This window comes from Pelobates fuscus, chromosome 10 (assembly GCF_036172605.1).
Source record: "Pelobates fuscus isolate aPelFus1 chromosome 10, aPelFus1.pri, whole genome shotgun sequence".
In the NCBI taxonomy this organism is placed as follows: Eukaryota; Metazoa; Chordata; class Amphibia; order Anura; family Pelobatidae; genus Pelobates; species Pelobates fuscus.
In genome coordinates, this window is record NC_086326.1 from 43,121,934 (window position 1) to 43,133,855 (window position 11,922).

The 11,922-nt window shown below is 39.1% G+C and overlaps 1 protein-coding gene across 5 annotated transcripts in view; it reads right to left on the minus strand.

Moving 5' to 3' along the window:
* The window catches only part of FGFR2 (fibroblast growth factor receptor 2), a 91,773-nt gene extending 91,218 nt beyond the window's left edge, over positions 1-555 (minus strand). For all 5 annotated transcript variants that reach the window (XM_063434173.1, XM_063434172.1, XM_063434170.1 and 2 more), the window contains exon 1: positions 27-555. The gene's annotated coding sequence lies outside the window, so the exon portion shown is untranslated. The remainder of the gene's footprint in view (positions 1-26) is intronic.
* Positions 556-11,922: the final 11,367 nt, after the last annotated feature.

Sequence of the window (11,922 nt, forward strand, 5' to 3'; positions counted from 1 at the left end):
GATAGATCAGAGCTCGCTGGCATTACCTGGAGAGTCTCTTGTAATAGGATCCCCCTGTCCTACAGCAGGCGTGTGTCTGGTGAGACTAAACAGCGAGGTTCTAGCTAATCTCTGGGGACAGATCTCTGCTGCAATATATCAATGTATCCCTTCTCTCAGCACCTCCAATATGTGCCGCAACGTGTAGTCCAGTCTGCCTTGTGTGTAATCCCGATTGCAAGGGCCCAGCTACACGGGAAATGAGAGAGGTCCAAAAGAGGGGGAACAGCCAAATCCCCCCCAATCCAGGGTGAATGAGTAAGGTCAGTCCTGTGTTCTCCCTTCTTTCCTTCCTTGGAGATGTTCTATCAATGTATCACATTAAAAGGAAAAAACAATTTAAAAAAGAGAGACCTCCAGATGTTCAGTGTGTCAACATATCCCAGCAATGTCCTTTTTTCTTTTCAAGCATCCCAAAATCACAGCAGTACAAATGACAACAAAACTTCCCAAAAGTTAGCGAAGAGGTGAGTGTGAGCAGTGCAGCAAGTCTGTGGCATTAGGAGCAATGGAAAAGTGTAGATGACTTTTTTTCACCTCCCCCTCCCATTCCCTTCCTCCTCCCTTGGTCACTCCCCTCCTGTCTGAAATATGACCTTCAGTTCCTCCAGTTAACCAATCCTGCAGGCTCAGCCCTGGCTATCACAAACTCTCTTTTCTCCTTTAAACACTCCCATCCCATCTTTAAAACCTTCAACCCTCTTCCTATGCAAACCTCTCATTTCCCTGCTCATTCTTTACCTCTTCTCCTGTTCTCTGTTTTTTTTTTGGTTGGGTTTGTTTTGTTTTTCTTACAATTTCCAAGTGCATGGAATGACTGGTTGCTCTGTTTATGCCCTATATAAATCCATAGATAGATAGAAAGACCCCCTCATTCCTTCATTCTTTCTGTGTTCTGGAGTTTGGCACTAACCAGAGTACAGAGGAATGGTTTGTTTGGATTGGAATTACTGGGATATGTGCGCTAGTTCTCTCGACTTTTTTTTTTTCCCCGTCACTCTTTATACCACTTTTTAAACTTTCTCCCTGCCTCAATCAATCAGCGTACACGTACATAAATCCTGGCAAAATGCAGAGCTAAGCCAGTCGTGACATCAGAGGGGCTGAACTATCCTTCGATGATGTCATTTTTAGCCTGATTTCCTTACCTGCCAGTGACATCACGTTTTATTATTCTAACACTTAAACGCAAATGTGAAAAAACAGCACAGCATCCTTCTACAATCTAGATTGCGTTAGACGCCAGGATATATTTATATGCACACGAAGGTCAAGTATGGGTTATGTACAGTTAACCATTTGTTGTGGAAGAGAACTCCCATTAAGGTCAGCCAAAATAGATCAACCCTTGAGCGTATATTCACCAAATTACAAAATGTAGAGAAAACCAGCCGCGCTGTGTTTATAGCTCAGTTGGAGAATTTTTCCAAATCATTAATTTTAGCGTAAACTTTGCAATTTGATTTTCAATTCACCACAATTCAGTGTTTAGAGAACAAACCCTGTGGTGTTGGTGTCTATCAATGTGTCATTTAAGTTATTACATCCGCCAGTAAAGGACATACTGTTTCTGTAAAAAACATTTTTTTTTATTTTTTTTTTTAATGACAGGGTCAGGCTCATCATGTGACTTTCTTTCTTTTTTTCTTTCTATATTTAATCTTTATTGGAAATTTATAATTCGACAATTCCAAAAATATATAATTCAACATTTTACAGACATACAATAACATTGACATATTACATACATAACCAAATAGCGTAGAGATAGCACTCCCAGGACTCCAAAGATATTAAAAGTAAAAGTTAATTTTTATTTTCAAAATTTTAAAAGATCAACGTTTAAGTTTGTCACCCAAACTTTCATCAGGAGGGTGATCCTGATGACAGTTTGGGTGACAAATTGAAACGTTGATCTTTTAAAATTTTGAAAATAAAAATTAACTTTTACTTTTAATATCTTTGGAGTCCTGGGAGTGCTATCTCTACGCTATTTGGTTATACTATGCCGATAAGCACCGGGTAAAGACACCAGTAAGTTGGAGTGCAAGACTATTTTTTGTTGTTATATATATATACGTTGTTATAATGCAGCACTTTATCAAATTCAAATCATTCACACATTCTTAATTTTTTTTTTTATTAATTCAGAGAGACAAAACATTGTATTATAGGTGATGATTGTGAGGTCTTACTGGCTATACATGTGACTTTCTTAAACACTATTGGAATCTAAACATATAAAAACTATCAATAAAAACATGGGACAGACACGAGGTACCTGTAATTTAGAAAAACTCTGGTAGTAGATATGATACAATTTATTATGCAATATCATTGTCCTATTTTCCCAGTTGGGTATGCGAAACGTTACAATAAAAGTGTGATTTTCAAACTGCCTGTTCTAATATTCAGGACAAATTTAGCAATAATGATCAGGACTGCTTCCTGCTCTATGAATTGTGTCAACACAGAATCCCTCTGGCTGTTGTTATTTTGTTTGTTTTTAGAATAATGATTACTGGGGCTCATGATGTGTATATATCTCTGTTGCAAAGCTTGTTAAGACCCCAATTAATTAGATAGGCATCAGTTTACTGACAGACTGTAAAATCTCATTAAGTGTATTGTTCAATTTAAAGACCTATTTTGCATTCTAAAGGTCAACAAGTCCCACTAACTTTTTTTGTAACTGTGAGTTTAGATATGCCCAGCTGCAGTCTTTTGATGTGTGTTTACAAAATATTTGAAATAAGTCTGCAGGGGGCTGCCATTTTGGTTTTCCAGCATTGCATTATGGGATAGATAATCATTTGCTTTGACCAAGGAATTTCATTAAGATATGAACCCAAATGTAATCTTTTTTTAAAAGAAAACTTAGAAGTAATTTTTTTATTTTTTTTTATTTATAATACAGTCAAAAAATACATTTAATAAAAGAGATAAAGTACTTTTTTTTTTTTTTGCTGCCGATATTACCAGTACTTTGCAAAGATACATCAAATTCTCATGATTTCTTTCATCATTCAGATAATGATTGAACTCAAACTGACCCACATGTTGGAAGGCACCTAAATGAGTGACGAGTAGGATAATTTAGGATTTCATTATAGGGGTGCCTGGGCTTACCCAGTACACATGCAATGCCTTTGACACTTGTATAATTGAGATATTTAACATGGAAGATTATTAATGCCCACCTGTTATATCCTTCCTTACGTATTAATAGCTTAAACAAAAAAAAAAAAACCATTTATTTATGACAAAAAATTTCTTTAAAGACATGGCTTTGAACAATTTACAATTTACAAAATGGATTTATATTCTTTAAAAAAATCTATTCACATTGGGTGAAACCTGCAATGTATGTCTGCCTACCTGATTACTTAGATGTCATAACCATATGTATCGAGATGTATGACCCCCACACCCCTTTTTCTTTTCTGTACCCTGTCTTTCTTGATGAACGAACAAAAAACAATAAAAATGGTCAATTTAAAAAAAAATTAAAAAAAAAATCTATTCAGCAGAGAGTCCTGCGGTAGATAATGTTGTAATTATTAATAAATGAAAGATTATTATTTACATGCAGCAAGGATTTCACTGTTATATACTTCCGTTAATGGTTTGTGATTGTAAACAATTTACACTGTCTTAGAATGAATTTCAACTTACAGAAGAGAAGGGACAAAATAGACGTGCAGGTTTCTCCAGTCCTACAGGGCTTCAGTTTACGAAAAGGAAAAATGCAATATTTATCCTATTTGGAAAGAACAGACAGGATGAAGATTTCTAATAATAAACATAGAGAGCGAATAAAGCTGTGATGAGACATTTAGGGGACTTTCAGTATAACAAAAGACAGACACTGTGGCAAAAGACCTGCAAATAATTATTTTTTGGGGACAGAACCAAAAACAAATCTCCCATACACAGTTGGTGCTATTAATCCCCAACCAGATATGTTTACTTAATCGAGGTCTATTTGCACTAAACAGCGACTTCTGATGATTTGATAGTTAACTTATAAAATTTGTTCTAAAACATCCACATTTAAAAAATAATAATATCTAGTTCATTCGTTTACGTTTTTTTTTTTTTACAATTTTACACATTTGGCTTGTTTTGTCAATTGGTTCTTCAGTTACAAAAAATAATTAGTTAAAGGAAAACTGTCCTGCTTTTGTAGTGAAATCTTTCCCGTGCATTTCTGGGCTTGTCCTTGCCCGAAGTGGGCAGCCATCTTTAAAGGGATACTATAGGCGTTCAGCTCATTGAAGTGGTCTAGGTGCAGTGTCCCAGGTCCCTTTACCCTGCAATGGTAATTATTGGATGGTTAACTCCACCTGTAGTGGCTGTCTACCAGACGGCCAATAGATGGACTTCCGGATCGTTAGGCAACTTTTGGTCGCCAACTGACGCTGGACTTCCTCACGCTATGCATGAGGACATCCAACATCACACGAAATCCCATAAGAAAGCATTAAGCAGTGCTTTCCTATGGTGGAATTCCTAATGTGACCTTGGCGCACGACGTGAATGTGCACTAGGCCTCCCCGCTGGCTAACGACCGCATGGGAGGAAGGTGGAGCCTGGACTGGCGCCGAGGAACATCGGTGCTGGAATCAGGTAAGTGACATAAGGGGGTTTTAGCCCTTCTGCACCACAGTGAGGGCACTACAACTTTGTTTTCCTGGCACTATAGTTTCCCAGTAAACAAAAACAAAAATGCACATTTAAAGATATGTCAACATGCACTGTTAAATGCTTTCAGACCTTTACATTCTGCATGGTCTTAACAGAGAGTACTAAAGATGACAGACCCCATGCTACAGGGGTAAGCAAAGAGTCACACTAAAAAAAGTTCTTAACTTATTAATATTCAATACAAAATAAGACACACAAAGGATATACAATAGGCAACCTTTTATTTTTAGTAATAATAAAAAAAGAGTACTTAATTGCTTGCCCATTAATCATGACAACCCATTGTATTCAGTGCATGTTATGTTGCATTATGTTACTCAGAATAGTTTTTAGTTTGTAATTTTCCTGAATTTTATTCAGAAATATATATTCTTAACATATACCACTTGTAAAAACCAGAACAAAACATAATGTAATCTTCCCAGAAATCAAAAACTGTTTTACTACAAGCGTCATGATCCTCAGAGAGCATTGTTTCACCGTAACCATAACCACCTCATTTTAACGTAATCATGCCCTTACTCAAACAGATTTCAACATGGAAAACTACTTTAACAGAATGAGATGTCTGTTTCTTTTTGGGTTTATGATGGGTTACATATAGAATGGCAGGTAAGTTGCTTTGTTTACTTTAAGTTGCTTTGTTTAGCATTTCTCCATAAACTCAGACATTAACAAAAATACAATAAACATAACAAACGTTCTACTTATTTACTCAGTTACAACATCTTAGAAAGTAAAATCCATAAATCCACAGATCCCCACAGTTCAACATTTCAACACACTTGTTTCAAAGAACACGTTCTTGAAACAGAAAAAAATAATAATATTGACTTACACATCAAAAAGCAACTGTGAGGTATCTTGGTTTTCTCACAAATCAATATCTAGAGCAGGGGAGCCCAAAAGTTAGATCCCCAGATATTGTAGAACTACAACTCCCATGATGCTTTGCATGCCTTTAGAATGTCTTTAGAACGACAAAGCATCCTTGAAGCTGTAGTTTTAAAACATCTACATATTGGGCAGCCCTGATCTAGAGTGTCTTTTCAAGTAAATCACTTCCGTATTCATTAATAATTTGAACCTCTTGTTCTAGTCATTCCTCATAAAGTTCCTTTTGACAAACACACAAAAGAAGATTTAGCGCTAAATAAAAGGTACTGTTGAGACAAAATTGCAGCACGACAACCCAGTCCGGAGTCTCTCTTTTCCTGTAAAATAGGAGATACTTGTAGTTAGAAGTGGGAGTAGAACATTGAGGACATATAAAGGCGCTACTCACACAGATCCTTTTGGCACCAATTAGAATTTTTACATTTATTTTGCATCCCTGCTCCTGGATTCCAAGTGAGATTGATAACAGATTAAGGGGAAGTGGCTTAGCATTGTATTTGTAGGTTCTGATCTTTATTAAATGTGAGTTCTTTCCAATTTTCTGGGAGTCCACTGCACCAATTATGAACTGCATGTCTGATTACTGCCTTGAGAACGTTCGTCATTTGTCCTCACCTACAGATAGATACACTGTACTGACCGGCAGCCAAGTCAGCCTCAAATACTGCAGTCTCCCGGGAAATATCCCAGTAGGCCAGTCTAGGTCTGAAGAGTGTGGATAGTGCAAAACATTAGCACGCTTCCCAAAAATTGGAGAAATACATCAGAGCAGGAGGGGGTAACATTACACACACATTCTTTTGTGGAATTTTCTTTGTTGCCCCTAAAACCAAGACACCAGAAAATTGGTCCAACATCAGAACTCTATTGGAAAATCAGGAGAATTGGGAGATACGGTCAACATTTGGTACTCATTTTTTTAAGTCACAATACCATATAACCAAAAGTGCAGCAATGTATGCATGGGTGTTTTCAATACAGACTTTCTTTTAACCCTGCATGTGCTGCTTGACCTGAGAGGAACAAATCACATCATGCTGCTGTGTCCCTTATAGGATTAAGAGGTCTGAAGAGAAGTATTGCATAATCTTATTAAGATAGCACTGGGGTTCACACTACATGTGGAAATGATTAAAATACCCAACACGTAGAAGCAATCAATACCCACATGCTCAACACAAACCTTCTGGACTGACAGAGTCCTCTGAGTTAATACAGCCTTACTATCTTCATGCTTTCTTCTTATTTTATTTAAATGCTATGCCAAGCAGGGGGTGCAAAAAAATACATTATATCTCCTTATCTTGTTTGCAGTTAGAAAATAAAGAACAGAGAGAATTTAATCTGGTTAAAATTCTTCTCTAAAGGCTAATATTCACGTTGATTGATAAGCTCCTTAGAATAAATGGTTTTATTTAATTAGTGAATTGTGGCTAATTGAAAAGGGAATTGGTAAAATTCGACCACAGTAGTCAAAGGGACACTCTAAGCACCAAAACCAGCATATATTAGTTTGATGATCTAAAGCAGGGGTACCCAAAAGGTAGATCCTCAAATGTTGCAGAACTACAACTCCCATGATGCTTTCCTTTGATGCTTTTAGAATGCACTTGGAATGAAAAAGCATCATGGAAGCTGTAGTTTTAATACATATGGGGATCTACCTTTTGGACACACCTGCTCCAAAACATTGCCTTTTCTTAGAAATGACAATGCTTACATTTTCTAAAAACATGTCTCTAGCTGTAGTCATCCAAATAGCCACTAGAGGCACTTCCTCCTTTTCACCTTTTGCCGTTGGAAAGGACTTTACGTTTGTCGTCATCATGCATAGCACGATATTGCTAATGTTTCTCATAGAGAAGAATTGGATTCTCAGAGTGCGATTGCCGCGCATGCATCATATGACTGATATGAGAAGCATTGGCTTCTTTGGACAAAAACCAATAGGATTTTTCCGACAGTGGATCAGGAGACTGTCTTTGTGCTGGATTACCGGTAGGTATTGCTTTTATTCGGTTTTTTTTTTTTTAAGAAGGGGATGTGGAATATTTTTTTCGACTGAGCAGTTTAGTTTTGGCTTAAATTTGACACTTATATTTTTATCATCTCACCACGACTGACAGTTTAGTAAGTAAACCTGCTGAGCATTTTCACTGAAATCACTTAGGGGCTTATTCATTAAACAGCGAATTACTGTCAAGACGGAATTAGTCACTATAAAGTGAATTTTCAGGAACATAATGTAAATTTGAGAGTTCAGGCAAAAGGACCTGAGCTTAAAACATTAACAACTTGGAGATTGTTTGCTAATTTGTGGCCTAAATGTGAGATTAACATTCAACTCGTGACGCTTTACTCTTTTGTAAATAGCTCTGCAACTCACCACAGCTGACACTTTAGGAATTAACAACACAGTAACTCTCCTATATTTAATTATAGCAGCTCAGATTTGTGGCCATGGATGGGAAGCAAACCAGGACAGGTTACTCGGGATCCAATCAACACAGGCTAATCCTGAAAAACCTGCATTTGGTGTCAATCACCATTCTGCTGCCTGAATAACCTTCTACAATCTTCCCTTTATAAGTGGTCTAGTTGGTTTTTCCAGCTGGGTTAAGCAAGGACTATCGATTCCGTGCACTGTGAAATTGTATTATTTAATTTTGCCGCTGTTGAAAAAGTAAAAACAAATAAAAACTGGTTTTATCTAGAAAAATACATATCCCGATCTCTCTATATCTGGTCTCTTTCATCCTAATATATAAATCCAATATTTTATTTTTTAATTATAATTAATCATTGCGATATAAAAGCATTTACTAAAAAAATGCATAGGTGTTTTTGAACCCTCTGCACACAGGGAAAATAAGATTTATCTCCAGAATTACACTTTTTTTTTTTCATAAATAAAGGCAGCGGGGAGGAACATTTTTGCACCATAACCACTTCAGTAAGATTGTCTGTGTTGTTCAGAGCGACCCTTTAAAACGTGTGGTGGCATTGCATGTTGTACACTTTTATAGTTGTGCTTTCATAGAGAGAAATAAAGAAAGAGATAGATAGAAAAGGCAAGAGCTATTCAATTCAGTGCTTCCGTTACCAGGAGCTGGGAGAGTGCAACAATGAGATCTGTGGAGGATCCTGCGAGACTGGAGATGGGAGCCTCCATAGACAATGCCTGAATCCTACAGCCGCTGGGATTGGACAAACGTTTATGGTGGAGTTCCGCTTTTTGTCAACTTTTCTCAACCTCAAGCTTTGTGTGATAACTTTGGAAATTCCAACACTGTCTTCAACAATATTTTTTTAAAGAATATAACTTTATTGAAATACTAAAAAGTCACTTCTCCGATAGTAACATTGCTTTATTCACTCTCACCAACAAGTGCTACGGAATCATTTACAGGGTGGGGAGTGAAACAGGGGTAACTCTAATAAACACTTACCTTCACAGAGCATCTAGGTTAGGGAATGTAAGTGTGTAGTGATGCTCTGGGTGGGAGCACATGTTCTCATATATCTGCTTGGAAAGTAAGGAATGCCAAGTGAGTCTTCGCACTCACATTAGAGTGCGCAAGGAATTATGGGGTTAAATTAATTTGAAATGTATGCGGTGGTTGTGCTGATGTTGAATGATGCTAAAACGTCCCCATGAGAAGAATCAGGGGGCTATATAATTAAGCACTTTGTATAAAAGAGCTTCAATGGCTAGATCTCAGCTTTTTTTTAATTTTTTATAATTCTTTATTTTTTCAATGCATGAGATCAAGACAAGCTTTGTAAAGACATTCCAGCAAGAGGAGTTACATGAAATGTCACACGTACTGCACTTTTTGTAAAATAAGGAGCATGAGTGTAACTGGAATAATGCGTTGGCTTTTAGGTTCACATTACAAGATAATAGCAGGCTAGTCTAACATATCTAAAGTGTAGGCATGCTTAAGTATGTGTGCTTGTTAGTGAAGCTATAACAGCAGTCAAGCTAGAGTCATGACCGGTATATAGTCGCCATATGGGCAGTCGGAATCTAGGACAAACACCCCCCATATACCTACTCCCAATAACACTCTGACACTAAGGAATATGGGTTAAATCGTTCACAGCTTTATTAAACAATCTCCAATATGAACAATTAGAATAATTATAATAATAATATAATATATAACCATAATAACTTAACATGTAATATGGGTCCTTGCCCCCCATGCTCTGCCCTCACATCCGTATCCTTCTTTTAATGTAAAAGGCAATGACCCCACATAGATAACACAAATATATATAACATTTCGACTTTACTCTAACATAAATAACTTAAAGTGCCAAACATAATTAACCATGGCAGGGGTATACCCGGATACCCCTACCCCACCAGGTTCTGAGCCACCTCCAGGACTCGAAACCTACCAACCACCAATGACCACCATGTTTCCTGTCCATCACGTTCTTCCTGGGGAGCCTCTTTCCTCTTCTTAGGCTCCCTATCCCGCCGCTGTGACAAAACGGGATAACCCCACTGTCCCATACAGACCTAGGGAGGGTGGGCGGGACAAACTTAACCAGGTAGGAGATTAAAAGTGATATTTACAAAATGGCTACCTATTTAAATAGCCAAACCCCCTTACCCACAAACCACCAGTCCTGGTCGCTTCCTCCTAAGCCCGCCTCCTAACCCCTGTCAAGGCCCTGTTCCGCTAAGCTGTGCTTTGGCTACATGGGGCTACATGATAGACCGACTGACATTATGAGTAACTACACATAAAATGTAAGAATAATAAAACAAAATACATTACAATAAGGCATTAACTTAGTAGTGATGTTAGTCATAGGTGAGTGAGAGGTAATGCTGGTCACATGTGGGGCTAAGCGTATAATATAACAAGCTTAATGTTAATGTCCGTTGGGTTTTACCACGGGCTCAGTGTCAGCGGGTTGCTAATGGTGGCTTGCATTTTGGCCTGCTGGGTCATCGGGTCTCAGTTGCCTGTGCCTTTGACCGCTGGCAAAGATCCAGGGATACTGGATCGCCAGCTGGCGAGCTTCTTGTTCATCCGATTCCCACCGGCAGTGTACAGGTAGGACTCATCCGCTGGTCTCCGGGGGCTGCTTCTGGGTGATGAAGGTGGGAGATGTGTGATGGGTATCGCCCTGGCTCCCTCGGCATCGCCCGTTCCCAGTGTGGAGCGGGGTGTCGGGTTTTCTTCTTTTGCCTCAGTGATAGGCTGGTTGTTGCAGGGTGGTTGTTGCGGTGAGGTGTCGCTGTCAGCAAGGTCTTACTCGCGGGGTCGCAGCCCTTCTGGAAGCTTTGTCGTCTTCGGCGCCCTTTTTGGGCTCTGGTTGCCGGGGGCTCTGCGCGCCCGCGTTGGGGACGTGCCTGCATCGCCACGGGAGTGCGGTTTGCCCGAGCTTGCTGCTCCTTAATTGCCATCCTCTTCCAGAACTACGCAAACAGATTGTCTATCTTGGTTATGAAGTCAGGCTTGTCAGCAGGTCTGGTCCGCGTGGCAGCGGCCATTTTGTAGAATTTCGCTTCTTCCCGCCGTTCATATAGCTCCATCTTTGGGGCCTTAGCAGGTGGGTATTCGCTCAAGATTTGACCAGGATAACCCCCACCGGTCCGGGGGGGGGGGGGGTGGTACAGGGTATTGGTGTGTCTGTGCTTCTGATGTAGGGCTGGGGAGAGCAGCCGCCTCTCCCCATGTCCACCACCGTTGGGCCGCGTCTAGCTTGCTTGGACTCCATGTCTCCGAAATTCTTAAATGGGGTATCAGGCTTTTCACCGGGTCACCCTTATTTCAAGTGGTGCTCCCCGGTTTAGTTTTCGGCTCAGGTTTGGTCAGTATTGGCAGTAGAAAGGTGTTTAAGACGGGAGCCCAGCTTTCATGCGACCGCTTGGCTTGCTGGCTTGGCCCCGCCCCCCGATCTCAGCCTTTTTTATGGGTCTGTGTATACTGTACTTTTGTCGTTGTTAATGTTTTACCCATAATTGTACAGCGCTGCAGAATACGTTGGCGATTTATAAATGCTGGAAATAATAATAGTAATATTTCTGCAATGTTTCACCATTGGATTGGACTATATTTGATTAGTTTTGATGACCTCATAATGGGGGAGTGGCTTCTGCCCTGGCATTAGACTACTAAATGTAAAGCCTTCTTTTCTTTTAAATGGGTCCCCGAATCTAAACTAAAAAGCAACACATACAAACTAAAGTACACCTCCTTTTGGGAGGGATGTGTGATCAACAAAGTGCTAAAATAAATAAACAACAGCGGCTCT